Below are 15456 nucleotides of genomic sequence, written 5' to 3' on the forward strand. Positions count from 1 at the left end.
CTTACCCTTTCTTCTTCAAAACTCATGGCCTAATCCTCCTCATTGGCCTTCTTCACCTACAAATTCGTCCAACATCAATACCACAACCAAAAATCTCGAAACAAGGTTGCGTGGATAGATCCTTACCACAAATCCTTGCCAAACCCATAGCCTAGCCTCTTGATTTAGGGAAAATCGGGTTCATGCACCAAAAATCAAAAATGGAAATCAAAAACTCGAATTTGATAAGAAAGATGTATAGATCAAAGGAATAGAGGCTAGATTAGGATGGATAATACCTTGATTTGAACTTGGAAATAAGAAATCACAAAAAGCCCCAATTTAGCTTCGGGTTCTAAGGTTTTTTGGAGGGTTGGATGGCCAAATTTCTTGATTTTGGTTGGAGAAATGGAAAGAGGGAAGGAAGAGAAGAAAATCTGGAAATTTTGGTAAAGGATGGGGTTCCGGCGATGGCGGCGGCCGGCGGCGACATGGCGGCGGTGCGGCGGCGTCCGGTGGTGGGGCGATTCTGGCGAGAGGTAGAGAGAGAAGCTCTCAGGTAGAGAGAGAGAGGAAAGGGAGAAAATGAGGAAGAGGCTAGGGTTTTGAGAGAAGGTTTTCCTTTTATACCTCTCCCCAAATTTAATTGTGAAACGTCTAAGTTGCCCCTCCTGTTGGGCCAATGGGCTTGGGCTGCTCCATTTTCATTTTCCTTTTAATTTCCTCAAGCCCAATTCGAAAATACATCTTCAAACATCCTTATTTCTCCGACACTTCACCGAATCCATTCGGGAAATTTTTCCGGGCTTGTCCTAAGCCTCGATACTTTAAAAATAGTTTCCTAGACCCAAATTGGATTTTCTCTAATTTCTTAATCCTTTTAATGGCCTCGAAATCTTAATCTAATCTCGAATACATTCATACCTTACGAATACGTAATTTCATACGTTATGCGACAAATTAAAATAACAAGAAAAAGTACGGGGGTCTACAGAGCTCGTAACTTTTCTTTTATTCATTTTTTTGTCTGAAATTTCCTAGATCAATTCTTGACTTCGTCTTAGGCCCAAATGAAAGAACATTGGCCCAAACTTAAATTGTCAGCCCAATAGGTGGTCTCGACACCAAAACAATTTCCAAAATCTATTTCTTCACTTAAATCACCTTGCAAAAATCTTATTGGCGAAAAATTACATTCTAAAAATTAAACAAAATTTTCGGGGGCTCACAGGTGTTGGCGGTAATGGTGGGGTTTCTCCATATGTGATGAATTCTGCCTGTGCATGGATGACGGCTTCGCCCATGGCATGGTCATATGCAGCATTTGGATGCTTGTAATTGAGATGATAGAGAAATGGTCCCTTTAGGAGTCCTTGCTTGAAGTCCGCCAGTGCCATTGTTTTATCCAGATCACGGCACTGGGATGTCACCGCTCGCCACCTGGTGACGAACGCCTTCAATGTTTCCTCTGCGCCCTGCTTGACGTTGAACAGTTGAGTTGTGTTGTGATGCCCAGCGGCCAGCAGGATGAAATGAGAAAGGAAAGCGTTTAATAGTGCATGGAATGAGTCGATGGAACCTGGTGGATATTCAAAGAACCAGCTCATTGCCTCACTATCCAACGTTTCGCTGAACAAGTGGCAAAGAGTGGTTGTGACTCCGCTTCGTGCTCCAACATTAGTCGGAGCAAGGGAGGTGGGCCCATTCCCAATAGTTCTAGTGGGTTCAGCGGTACCTACATCTGTACGATTGGTACGAGTACCAATTCGCCTGTATTAGGTCCACTGCGTCTGGTGCTCCTCGATTGCTCGCTCTGCGCTGGGATAGCGTTTGCCTCCAGCGCCCTCTTTAGTTCATCGAATCTTGACATCAGCGTGGCCACTTGCTTTTGGGCCTCGGCCTTTTCTCTGCGCTCTTGCTCGCGCTCCTTGTTTGCCTTGTGGAGGTCCGCCAGTGCCAGCTCATACATAGCGGCGAGGTCCTGCACTGGTGGGCGACTACTACTTGGCCGAGCCTCCACTGTAGTTTGAGTTGGCGGGACTTGGGGAGTAATCTGGGGTTCTACGCTAGGGTTGACCAGTGTGCTGAATAGTGTACGGTTAACGTTAACCGCTGGGTTAACGTTAGTCGTTGGGTTGGTGGGATGGGGGTTGGCGGATTAGTCGGCCTGCTCTTCAGCGTTTCCCCCGCTACCGTTAGTCATGGTGATTGTTGTGGTGGGATGGCCTTTTGTTCAAGGATTCTCACAGACGGCGCCAATGTTAATGTTTAAGATTTAGCGGTGACTAAACCTTGGTTAATGCTGGTCCGATGGGCGGACCGCTACTTGTGATGTAGCCGATACTTCCGCTACCTGTCAAGTAAAATATAAAGGGAGACAGCGCTGGGCGGTCTTCTCTTCTCCGATGCCTAAGTTAGTCAATGTATTTATGTTGACAGAATAACAGTAGGTAAGTAGTAAATACGTAATTCATGAGGAGACAGGAGTGAACCTTTTATAGGTGGGGAAGAGGCTGACCTCTTCCTTGTTTTCGATGTGGGACTGATATGCTTCAGTCCCCAGTTTTTGGAGCTTCTGGTGCTGTTTTGGCGCGGCACGTGGCGGCGCGTCAGCGGTGATCTGGGGGTGAGCCGGGGCTCAGGCGGTAGCCTGCTTGGTTATGTTCCCATAGGTCACTCCTTTGGCGGGAGTTGGTACCGTTGGCGGTAGCATGAGCGTGGCTCATTATAGCTAATTATGCTTGGCAAATGCCTATGTAAGTACATAATGTTTTATGGTGGTTGTAAAAATTTCAGCCAATTTAGTTCTCGTTTCAAATTCGATCAACTAGGTCAAACTTAGTTACTCTTATAAACCTATATTTATATATCATACACTATAAAGTGCAACCTCTATCAATTCAAAGAAAATGAAAAAACTAACCGTTGGATATGATTATTACAATAAATTATGAGTGTGGTAAAAAATTTAGCCAATTTCACCATATTTTCGAATCCGATCGAATTGGTCAACTGTCGTCACTTGTATGTCTTCTTAGTTGACCGATGGCATGACGACCACGAAACGTGCTTATTTTTTCACATCACGTCTGTAAATATTTCATAGATGGATGTGCGTCAACATAAGATAAAAACTTCAATTTTAATTACAAAGACATTGGCCTATACCAATTTGCCTCCAAAAATTGTATTGATTTATACATTGCATTTAAATTGTTGAGGTTCATTCTAAAACAACCATGCAATGGAAAATAAATTCGGAGAAACCAACCGCTCGATGGAGAGATTGTAATGTTTTATGATGGTTGTAGAAAATCCAGCCAATTTGGTTCTCGTTTCGAATTCGATCATCTAGGTCAAACTTAGTTACTCTTATAAACCTATATTTATATATCATATACTCCAAAGGGCAACCTCTATCAATTCAAATAAAATGGAAAAACCGACCGTTGGATGAGATTATTATAATAAATTATAAGTGTGGTAAATAATTTAGCTAATTTCACCATATTTTTGAATCCGACCGAATCAGTCAACCGTAGTCATGACATGTAGAATATATATGCACATAACTTCTATATGAGAACGTCCAATTTCACCATAAGCCAAATTACAACAAATTCACACTCACACAAAGAGACACACATACACATATAATGATGATGTGGCACACTGAAGATTTCCAAATATATGTGCTGGGTCTTCTAGACATAAACTTGTAAAAGATGTTGCAGATTCCCGTCCAAGCTGAACTGCCTTCACTTAAATAGCCATAACTCCTTCTAGAAAAGTCGGAATTGCAAACCGTAAGATTATTCAGAAACTAGACACATGGGGCTTTCCGTGCATATAGTGTACAGCTCCTAATTCTATCCGAACAGTACCCAGTAATTCAGCGAATTTCTGTTCTAGACATGAACTTGTAAAAGATGTTGCAGATTCCCTCCCAAGTAGAACAACCTTCACTTAAATTGCCATAACTCCTTCTAGAAAAGTTGGAATCGCAAACCGTAAAATTCTTCAGAAACTAGACACATGGGGATTTCCGTGCATATAAAGTAAAGCTCTTAATTCCATCCGATCAGTTCTCAGTAATTCAGCGAAGTTAGGTGTTCTGCACAACAGTTTCTGTGTTGCAGATTCTCGTTCAAGCTGAAATTCCGTCACTTAAATTGCCATAACTCCTTATAGAAAAGTCAGAATGACAAACCGTAAAATTTCTTAGAAACTAGACACATGGGGCTTTCCGTGCATATAGGGTACATCTCCTAATTCCATCCGAGCAGTTCCCAGTAATTCAGCGAAATTAGGTATTCTACACAACAGCTTTTACGGGCCTGGTCTAACGGGCTTTTGGTGGGCCGGGCCCATAGGTCCGGCCGGGTTTCAAACCCCTAAACCAAGCCCGACCCTCTACCTACCAGGTCGGGCCGGGCTTTTGGCCCTCAGGGCCGGCGGGCCTCCATCGGCCCACTTGATCCTCAGGCCTTTTGATGAGGCCTAGCTTCGATCGCCAAAATTCGAGCCATGATCAACGGATTCGCACTAAAGAGCTTCAAAATCACCTAATATGTGCAAAACCGAACACATATTTCAAGTCTCCAACACAAATAAACTGCTTTATGACTTTGATAAAACTAACTATCAGACTCGAATTAAACGGTTACCATATGCAATTTTAATGTTATGAATATTTTGTACAACAAATAGAATCAATTTTTAAACTTGAATTTAAATGAATCGTAAACTTCATGTAAAAATATTGATATACCATCAACTATAGGGCATCCAGGTGAAACTTGGACCCATGCATTGCTTTTCATTTTTCCCTTGAGAAAAATTGAATTACAAAGGCATCTGAAGGAAAAAAAAAAGTCAATTACTATGCAAATTAAGAAGTTTAGCATCGGCATGTTGCTACATGTACCGTATTTAACTGTATTATAAATGTCCGACCGATTGCACTCTTGACTATTTAGTACTTGACTTTTGGACACTTTGAAAATGTGTTTTTATGAGGAATTTGCATGTGCATTAAATCTAGTTTTGATATGATTATAAATTAATACAATTAAAACATAGACAAAATTAATTCATAATACTACAGGTCCTTGACCCAAAGCACCAAAATTAGCCAAAATTATCTCACTCACCCCAGCAACAAATTTTTATTCTCACTTACTGAATTTAAAATAAAATGATAATTTTGCACTTCATATGATTAAGAAATTGCATAGATGCCACTCTTTCCTCTCTCTCCTCTCTCTCCACGCCGCCGGCTCCCTCTCTCTCCCCGATCTCCACCTCCGGTTTCTCTCTCTCCCTCTTTGATCTCCACCTCCGATCCCCGACCTCTCTGGCTCCCTCGCCGACCTCAAGGAGCTTAATATGAGGGTTTGCTCAGAAAATTCGGAGAGGAAAGCTTTTCCGGCGACAAAAGGCTCTGCGACTCGTCTCTGTTACCGCCTTGCTCCTACATCAGAGATAATCCACCCTCAGCGGCCTCGTCGGAAACGGTGCCGTCTAATCCCAACTCGTGTCGTCTAACCTTCCCGACCTCTCCAGCTCCCTCGCTGACCTCCGAGTCCCGAAGCAATTGTAGCAATTGTGATAGCGAATTACGTGGCCATTCTTGTGAACACTTGGTTGCCGGAGTCGGTCTGAGTTCTAGATGCAAACCTCTGAAGCTCAAGGAGGTTGTGGAGGGTGTCCAGGTGGTTGGTGTCGATGCCATGTTCTTCAGGGGTATCTTCAGGTCCATGTTTTACCACACTAACAAAAGCAAAAGCGCAACTGGAAATGTAAAGAGGATTATGGATGAGAGTTGATTATGTAAAGAGGTTTCTAGCTCTGAGGCTTTTGAAGTGGATTGTGATGGGAGTTTATTGGATGGTCTGTGAATAAATTTGAAGTGGCATGGTGTTAGTGTTTGGATCAACGAGGTTTGCTTTTTGTTGGAATCTGCATGCTTAACATTTGTAAGGGAGGGAACTCAGGAGGTGCAACCTATGCTTATATTTCAATTGCTGTCATTAGTTTAGAAGGACACATAAAGCAAGTACAGGTTCAAAAGTTGTACCATTTAACCAAAATGACACAAAGCAAGTACAGGTTCAAATGTATATTCAAAATTTCTTCTCTTTGTATTTTTAAAAATTTCAGCAGCAAGTAGTTGGTAAAGTATGTAAATTTTGTTAGTTTGCTATTAACCCAATAGACGTCTATTGAGGGCCAATAAATGTTTTGAATTGATGTAATCTCTTCGTTTTTTTTCTTTAATCAAAGTTTTATTTGTCTAATTTTACGGAGATTAATTCCGATTCCGGCAACCGAAAGTTCTATGGGAGGCAATAAACGTCTATTGGGGGGCAATAGACGTTTGTTACCCCTCTATTGGGGGGCAATAGATGTCTATTAGGCCCGAATAGATCTCTATTACTCCTCTATTGGGGGTAATAAACCTTTCTGGAGACCTATGAGATCTTCGACGACCTCTTTGGAGACCTCCGGTGATGTTTTCAGAAAAGTCCGGTGGGGGGCAGCCGGTGAATGGGCTCATGCGAAGTCCCCTATGGTTTCTCTCTCTTCCATTCTCTCTCTCTCTCTCTCTCTCTCTCTAAGTAACAAATGGGTGAGGTTAAAATAGTCTCAAAAAAAAAACATAATGGGGTATTAAGGAAGACTTCCTTAGAGTATTTTGGGTAAGGGGAAATTAAAAAAAAAAAACTTAATGGGGTAAGTGGGAAAAAAATCCCTAAAAATGGGGTAAATGGACAAAATCCCTAATACTTAAAGAGTCTCAAACCCTAAACTCTTATGTGAAGTTGTATTTTGCATTCAACATTCTCAATTAATTGTTTGTACTTTACGCATATACTTTATGATGAATTGAAATTTCTTGGAGGCTAAATTTTTTCTTAGAATATTTACATTGCAAAAGATTCTTTCCTTTTAATCATAATAAAAAATTGTAAATGTGGAATGTTTTATCAACGTTGTGTTTAGACGATATAATAAAAAAATAATAATTATATGCACTGATAGAATCTCTCTCTCTCTCTCATGATTGGTTTGTACTTTCTCAAGAGCGTGACCCACTATTATTGTCCTAACTTAACCACTCGTTGGATGTTGGAGTGTGAGTCACACACTTATAAGTTATATTTATATTTATAACTTATCTAATATGGGTTCATTCCTCTCCAACACGCCCACTAACCTAACTCTAGGGCTGGACGTGCAATTGATTAAGAAATCAAATTCCAATATTGGAAATTGGGGCACAAAGTCCTAAATAGGAGACTTGGCGAATCAATTAACATTTCAAATTCCCACATCGGAGACTTGCTCAATTAAGTGACAATCTAATCCAAATATTTTGGATGGGTCCATGACAATGGGAGACGTGATTTTAGATGGACCCACTCTAGTACCATATATGTCAAACAGTAACAAACATAGCCTTTGACCCATCATTGTATGATATTGACCCAACTTTACCACCCGTTAGTTGTTGAGTTTTAACTCAATAGGCCTCGGTACAATTGATTATGAGTCACCCATAAAGTTATATTTTTATTTGTAACTGTTTCCTGGATCCGAAAGAGAGTACTTGGGTTCTCCCAATAACTAAAAAGTGTATCATGCCTGAATCTAACTGGGGTTCGCGGTGGTGGAGGAACTGGATCTGAAAAAAGAGGAATTCTAGTTGTAAGCTATCTAATGAAACCGTCATTGGAATTGAGATCTCATTCAAAGAGAAAGATATCAAATATCCTTCAGTGTGGGATCTTTCCTCTCATATAGATCTCGATTGTAATACATTTCATTTAGTGTTAACCTGCTTAATTAATTCATTACTTAGATGTACTCAACCACATTTTTATTTAAATCAAATGGTCGAGAATAATGAGAAAATTACAGCGAGTATATTTGCCTCATCATTGTTCATTATTGTATAGAAATCTAGACAAATGACCTTTATCATGAGAGCAGCGCCTTTCTTCTCTAACCCTAGCCCCTTAGGCTGGGCTATCTATTTCCGGCCATCAATAGCCAATCTCTAAGCCAGCCATGGATATGGCCATCACAAAGTCCGGTAAACAAAGGATGGAGGGGGGTGCGGGTTCTGACTCAACACCAAGCTTTATTTGATTTGGGGAACTCATCTATCTCCGGCGAAGAATGGAGAGTAATCAATCCACCCCAAACCGAGGCACTCCTCGTCAATCTGCTGGTGTTGGCGACGCGAGCTGCTGGTGGCGAAGGGACGCGGGTGCATAACTGGATCTGGGTGTCCAAATCAGGATGGAAGGAGTTGTGCCTCTTTTGGGCCCCTATCCGTGCCCAGTTCTCGGTGGCGTGGACGGTGGAGACTGCGGACTTTCAGTTGACTATGTCAGTGTGGCTGTTTGAACGGCCGTTAGCGACTCTGGAGGCGGGGAACGCATGCTGGTGGGTCCTGGGGCTTCTTGGGCCGCTGGTTGCGATTGCAGCACAGAAATCAAGTGTTGGGACGGGATCTCTTGAGTCCAGCATGAGCATTGGGTCTTTGTACCCATTTTTTAATTAGTTTTGTTTTAACTAGCCTATTACTATGCGAGATTGGTTCATAGTTATAGGCTCACTTTAAATAAGTGAGCAATAAGTTCAAATATAGTTGGTCTATCCTATGTACCACTGTGGCTCCTCCACGAATTCTTGTCTGGCCATTATTATGTGTCAGCGGATGGGTATGTAATGACCTTCTTGGCATGCGCTATTATCAATGAAATTTCATTAATTCAAAAAATTGTATAGAAATCTAATGACAATTGAGCACAAAAGTAAGAGAAATCGAGTATGTATATACAGATTTGCTCACCTAAGGCCTGTATGTATATATGACCGTGGTTATAATTTCTTCATTATATATGTCTATAGTTTAAATGTTTCCTCCTCTCATATCATTGGCCAAAAAAAAAAATTGTAAACATATTTATTGCCAACAGATACGAATTGCAAACCAAAATTAGTGGGGGGGGGGGGGGGGGGGGGGGTGGTTAGAAACATATAATTTGTACCATTTATGCTATTGATGGGGGGGTTCCAAATTTGTTCAACCACAAATAATTTTTTTCCTTGAAAGAAAGAAACATATAATTGTACCATTTATGCTATTGATATTTGTCTAATGCAATTAGTTGATTTAATTAAAAAAGTTATTGCGTATGAAATTGACCACCATAAAACAGAAGATAAATGCTAGGAACCTTATTAGGGAATACTAACGAAAAAAGAAGAAAACAATTTTGATATTATGATCAGATTGCACAAAATGTATTCAATTATGAATGAAGTCTTTTTTTTGTAGATTATGGGGAACTAACAGAAAAAGAAGAAAACAATTTTGATAATATGATCAGATTGCACAAAATGTATTAATTATGAATGAAGTCGTTTTTTTTTAGATTATGGGGAAGGGGGGGGTTGTCCATTAATACATTTGAGGCAAATAGGCTATGATCAACTAAAATTATTAAAGTTAATTAACATTTTTAGGAAACTTGGGGGGGTCCGGACCCTCCCGGGCCTTCATGTAGTTCCGCTCCTAAGACAACAAATATACAGATTGTGCATTCTTGTGGGTTGCTGCATCTGCTCTTACAGTGTTGAATTTTTATTTGGACAAGGTAACATACAATTTTGGGTTCTTAAAGGAATTCTATTGATCTATTGATATATTCATTAGTTTCAGACTGTAAATCCCTGGTACGTAAATTTATGAGCACATTGCTGCATATTTTCTTCGTTTTCTATGGATTGATAAAATTTGCTTGCTATTAGATTCATTTGCTTCATTGTTTTGAAGTCTCTGCTTAGCACATATTCAAACCAAAAAACAGTGTTATACCCATTAATGACAACGGTTCTGGGTGAAGGCTGTAATTGCCAAAGTGTCTAAAATCCACAGCACCTGTGGGAATACTGGTAATTACATAGACGACACCCTTAGGTCAAATAAGATTGGATCATGAACCCTACCTGGCATCAAAACCTAATGATGTAAGAACAAAATGTCGAAATCCAAACATAGTCAAACAAGTCAAATTATGATTTGGCATTTGATACAATCTTATCTTATTTAAAAAATATATATGTTAAAATTTAAGATAGAAATGAAATATAATACAAGGGTTAGTTAATTTAAGTCTCCCAATAATTTGAGATCCTTCTCCGTTTTGGAGATCCTTTTAGGTTTCGGCCTACTCTTTCTTGGCCTTGCCAGGTTTACTGGTGGAGGTGAGGTTTTTGGTTTTTGATGCTACGGCGATGGTGGGTGTTGTTCGTGATATCTTGGTTTGTTGGCCGGGAAAGCTCGAGGAGGAGGGGCGATCTCGGGGTGAGAGGGTGTGTGGTGCTGGGCCAGGTCATTCGGTGGTGGTGCTGAGAAATGATCCGTCTATGGGTCAGATTTCTGAGGTAGTGGCGGGCGGCGTGGTCTAGGAAGCTTGGAAGGATGCGTTTGATGGGTTGGTGGCTGGGCCTCTGAAATCTTCCTCTAGAGACGGTGTTGGGTGGCAAAGATCCAGGTGACAATGGTCATGCAGGTGGCGGCGGTGCTCAGGTACAATTGGAGGTTTTTTCAGCTTTGGTTCTGGATGATACAGCCGGCGCCTGGTGGTGGGTTTGCTGGTATGGCAACGGAGATGTTTTCATCTCCGACGATGGAAATTGGAGGACAGTGGTGGAGGCTTTCTTCTCAAAGTCGACATCAGTTGCGACCAGCAAAGGTGGAAGCGTAGTCGGCATCCTCCGGCGAGCGGCGAATGGTGGTGGCGGCAGAACTGCCTTCTTACTTAGGGTTTGTCCTAGGTGGTTGGGTTGGTTTTGGAATTGGGCTATTAGGGTTCTGTTTTGGGCCTGGGCAGTTGCTTTATTTTTGTTTGTTATTTTAATTTTGATTCTTCATCTTTTTCTTTTAAAAGATTATGGGTCTATTTATTTCTTGCTTTGAGTGGGAAAGATCGCAAAGAAATGAGATACCCGTTGAGCCCTTGGAGGCGTTATTTTTATTCCTCAGGATTCTACTTTTCTTTGTTTGGGCTTAATCCTAGAAGGTGAGTGTGCTAGGAGATTACTAGTTTAGTTTGCTCCGGTTAGGGGTGGATTTGTAGTAGTTTCTACGGAACGGTTCTTTCTGTCGCCCCCATAGGGGAGATCGTTTTTGTACTGCTTGCTGAGCTGCATAATGGATGACCTTTTCAACTCAAAAAAAAAAAAGTCTCCCATTAATAAATGGGAGGTTCGAATATGATTTATGAATGAACAATTATGGTTTATTCAGAATCAATCTTGTATATATTCTAACAATTGAACCAAACCAATAATTTTGTATTTTTTTTTATCCCTAGCTCTAGGGTTTCGAGAGCGATGGCAGCGCTCACGCCGACAGTGTCAGGCGTTGGCCTCGGCCAGGCGTGTTAGGTTGGTCTTCTGACGGGGAGACAGGCGAGCAGTGATAGGATCTCACTTCGATCTCGTTTCGACGCTCGATCTCCATTGGGTGCTCGATTTTCGAATTATGGTGAGGTTGATCGACGCTATTTTCCGGTGGGTTGGTGGAATCGGTGGCTATGGCTTACAATTGGAATAAGAGGACAAGGCTAATTGGTGGGAAGCCGGGGTTGGTACCAGTGGTGCGGGGCCCACGTTGGTGGTGGGTTAGGTGCGTTCGCGCCGTGATGCAGACGACGACGAAGGTTCTGATGGTGATGGCTTTGTCGGCGTCGGAGGTGTGGCCAGGGCAGGCAGTGGTCAACTGCACCTGGGTGCCCAGAGTCGGGTTGTCCAGATAATGAGGGTGTCCAAAGCAGGGTGTGGCCTGGCTTTGGGCCCAAAGTGGAGCCCAGTTTTTGGGCTTGATCTCTCCAATAATTTGGATTTGGGACCCCAGAGGCATTTTGTTGGATACTTTGCTCAATTCAGTTCTTTTTTTGGGCATGTTGTTTCTATGTTGGGGTAGATTGATCATTTCTACATTCTATAAAGAGTCTCAGTGTTATCTCACTGTGAGTACCACAATTGCGTGCCTGGCGAACAGTTTTATTTGTACTGGGACGAATATAGTTTTGATTGGTTTACCAATCTCTTGCATGCCTGGATTGCAAATTCTGATGGTTTGGTCTCCAAATCTCATGGTCGTGGCAATGGTTTCATTGTTGGTAATTATCTTGAGGAGGCTGGGAACTTACCTTCAGTTTTTTGCTAGTTTCTCTATAAGTGATTCAGAGCAGTATTTTATTGTACATGAACAACCTGTTGGTATAGTACACCTTCTAGTTTGTTCTAGCTTAGCTCTAGTTTCAAGTCGTCTGTAGCTTATGTTTGCTCCCAAGATTTTTCGGGATGTCATTCTAAACGATTGTAATCTTTGAAAGTTTCAATGAATTCACTTTTCAAAAAAAAAAAAAGATTTTGAATTTTTTGAAATTTATATGCTCAAAATGAATTACCACTAGACCATGTCAAGCAAAAGTTGAGCACCCCCGTCTTGAGAAGAAATTTTATTTTTTCTTCGGGAGAATTTTTCGAACAGTACATGAACTAAAGGTCACTGTGAATTAAGGTTCCTAACTTTACACTAATTACATTTTGGTACCTGGACTATAAATCCCGACTACATTTAAATACATGACGTTAATAACACCGTTAACCTTATGTCATTATTTAATTTTTAAAGGGTAGTTCGGTATTTTCACTCACTCACTCTCTCTCTCTCTCTCACGCACACACGCACCCCATCCACGCCATACCAGCAACCCAGAAAACAAAACAGGAATTCAAGCGAAGAATTAAATGCAAAACAGAACTACATATTAAGCCATATATATTTCATGAATTCGGCAAACAAGATTTAGATGCAAAATCACATATTTCATGAATTCAGATTGAAAAAGATATTGCAATCAACAAACCAAAGATCAAATGAGAATTAAGAATGAAAGAGAGAAATGGAGAACCCAAAACATGGTCTCTCTTAATCTAAGCTCCAATCCAAGTAGAAATAGCTTGTGCTCATCCTCCTTCCATGAAACTCTTGATCAAGCAAATTCACAGCAAAAATCCAAATTCCAAATTCCATAGACCTTCTTCTTCTTCTTCTTCTTCTTCTTCTTCTTCTTCTGCACATTTTCTTAAACACACAAAATTGCAACAACAAGGTATGATTGGATTGGGATTAAACAATCCCAGCCCTCGTTTCAGACCCAAATCTGGATCCTGAGGGGAAGCAGATCCGTTACAAATCCCCTTCATCGGTCGAACTCCTCGAGTCTCAGACCAATTCTCCGCCCTCCGATCTCACTCAAATGCTCAAACGTCCAGCCAAATGGAGCATCGACTCCCTCTCCGACAAGCTTTACAAGTACTGGAGCCTCCTCCTCGTCTCTGTCCATGTCTTCTCCTTTGATCGCGACCTCAATCTGCTCCCCACCGGCAAAGATCTCGAGCTCTTCCTTCAGACCAAGTCGAGGCCGCAGTTCCCAAAGATCTTCGATCCATGGTTTCCCGACCCAGAAAACCAACTCCAAGAAATTTTCTTCTCCTGTTTATTTTTTTTTAAAAAAAAAGACTTTCTAAGGGTAGATCTACGGTCAAGATCGCACCACCAATTTTCTTTTTCTTTTTATTAAAAAAAAAATTGACTTTCTAAAGGTGGATAGTCAAGAGACAAGTTTGCCCTTGAAAATATGCCAGGTGGCATGCCAACTAACTGTGTTATTAACGTCGTGTATTTAAATGTAGTCGGGATTTATAGTCCAGGTACCAAAATGTAATTAGTGTAAAGTTAGGAACCTTAATTCACAGTGACCTTTAGTTCACGTACTCTTCGAAAAATTCTCCCTTTTTCTTCTAACAGATCCTCGGGCCCCATATTGAGTAACCTTTTCTTTTTCTTTTTTGGTATAATGGGGGCTAAAAGCCCAGAGTAACGTTTTCGAAAAAAAAGACCCAACAGGTCAACATTTCAATTTGGTTCATTTTAGCTTCCGACAGAGAGAAAGAAAGAAAAAAAAATCATTTCAAATATCTGTTTTTTTTTTTTTTAAGATTTTTTTTATCTAAATATTTTGTTACTAAAAGCACAGTTTTACCCCTGGTCGATTCCCAAATTCCAAATTTAGGGTTCTTGACATTTCCAAGTCCAATTTGCTGACATGACCAGTGTAAGACAAATAGTCCATGCATCTTGCATCAGCCTCTTGACACGTTGCACACCCATAGTTTCACGGACTCGAACTCCCCCATTCCTTCCTTTCCGTGATTGTTTCCTAGGAAAGCTATGTCATCTACCTCGGTATAAAAACCCTAAAACCCATCCCTGTCCTCTTCTTGCAGATAGATTCTTGTGCAGCGCATTGGGTTCTCTTAGTTTTCTAATTACTTGAGCAGTGGGTTAGTTAACGAACTCTGCAGCTTTAGTAAAGAAACAGGTTCGACCTTCGAACCACGAAATGATAAAGACAGGGAATAATATTGTTTTAGGATGTCAAAAATTTAATAGTGCTTTTGGGTTTGGTACTTCGGTTTGTGGACTGTTTATGAAACTATTTTGGTGACCTAGAAATGCAGAAGCACTTGGCGTGGGGTTGGGATTGTCTTGTTGTTTAACTAACTATAAAGCGATTTTAAAAAAAAATTAAGAAGGCCTAGAAGAGTCGTAGAAGGTTTAGCATAAACGATAATATTAACTACTAAGAAACACCATTAGGTGTACAATGATACAAAATTACAAAGCGATTGTAGAAAGAGTTAAAAGAGCTATCTAGGGTGAGAAGAAACATAGCCAAGACAAAATGAGTTGTTGGTCAAGCTAGGTTGTTAAATCAGGACTATTTTAGTAGGTGAGTAGTAAATAATCAATGTTGTTTTAATTAGTGGGAGTTAATTCAAGTAGTAAGGAAGGTGACTGGTGAATCTTTAGTTAATCTTATTCACTGTGTTCTAGTCACTTTGTTTGTTTGTTCGTATTCTCTAAATAAAATGATGATAAATTGTTTGATAAAATATCTGATAGAAACTGAATTATACAACTTAATTGGACTTACTTTTCGATTGGTATCACCTGCCACGAGCCTTGCATGCGTCAATATTCCACCACAGACTACTTGTGACCATCTTCTCATGTCTTTATTCCATCATATACATAAGCAATGATTCAATCAAAATGCTGGGGCTTTAGTTCCATACTTCCTTGTCTTTCTATCATTTTAGGGTACATAGATCTGCATGTCAACTTCAGAAGTGCGATAGTGAACTAGCCCTATGCTTGAGGCCACCCAATTATATCCCACTAGCAAAATAATCTATACTCGCATGCAACATTGCATCCCAATTTATATGGATTCTTTTAACTTTTGTGATCCTAGCTTGTTCCTGGAGGATATTAGAAAATAGAACACCTTCTAAATGGGGGAGCAATTATGCATGAGAAAG

This window comes from Rosa rugosa, chromosome 1 (genome assembly GCF_958449725.1).
Source record: "Rosa rugosa chromosome 1, drRosRugo1.1, whole genome shotgun sequence".
Classification (NCBI taxonomy): domain Eukaryota; kingdom Viridiplantae; phylum Streptophyta; class Magnoliopsida; order Rosales; family Rosaceae; genus Rosa; species Rosa rugosa.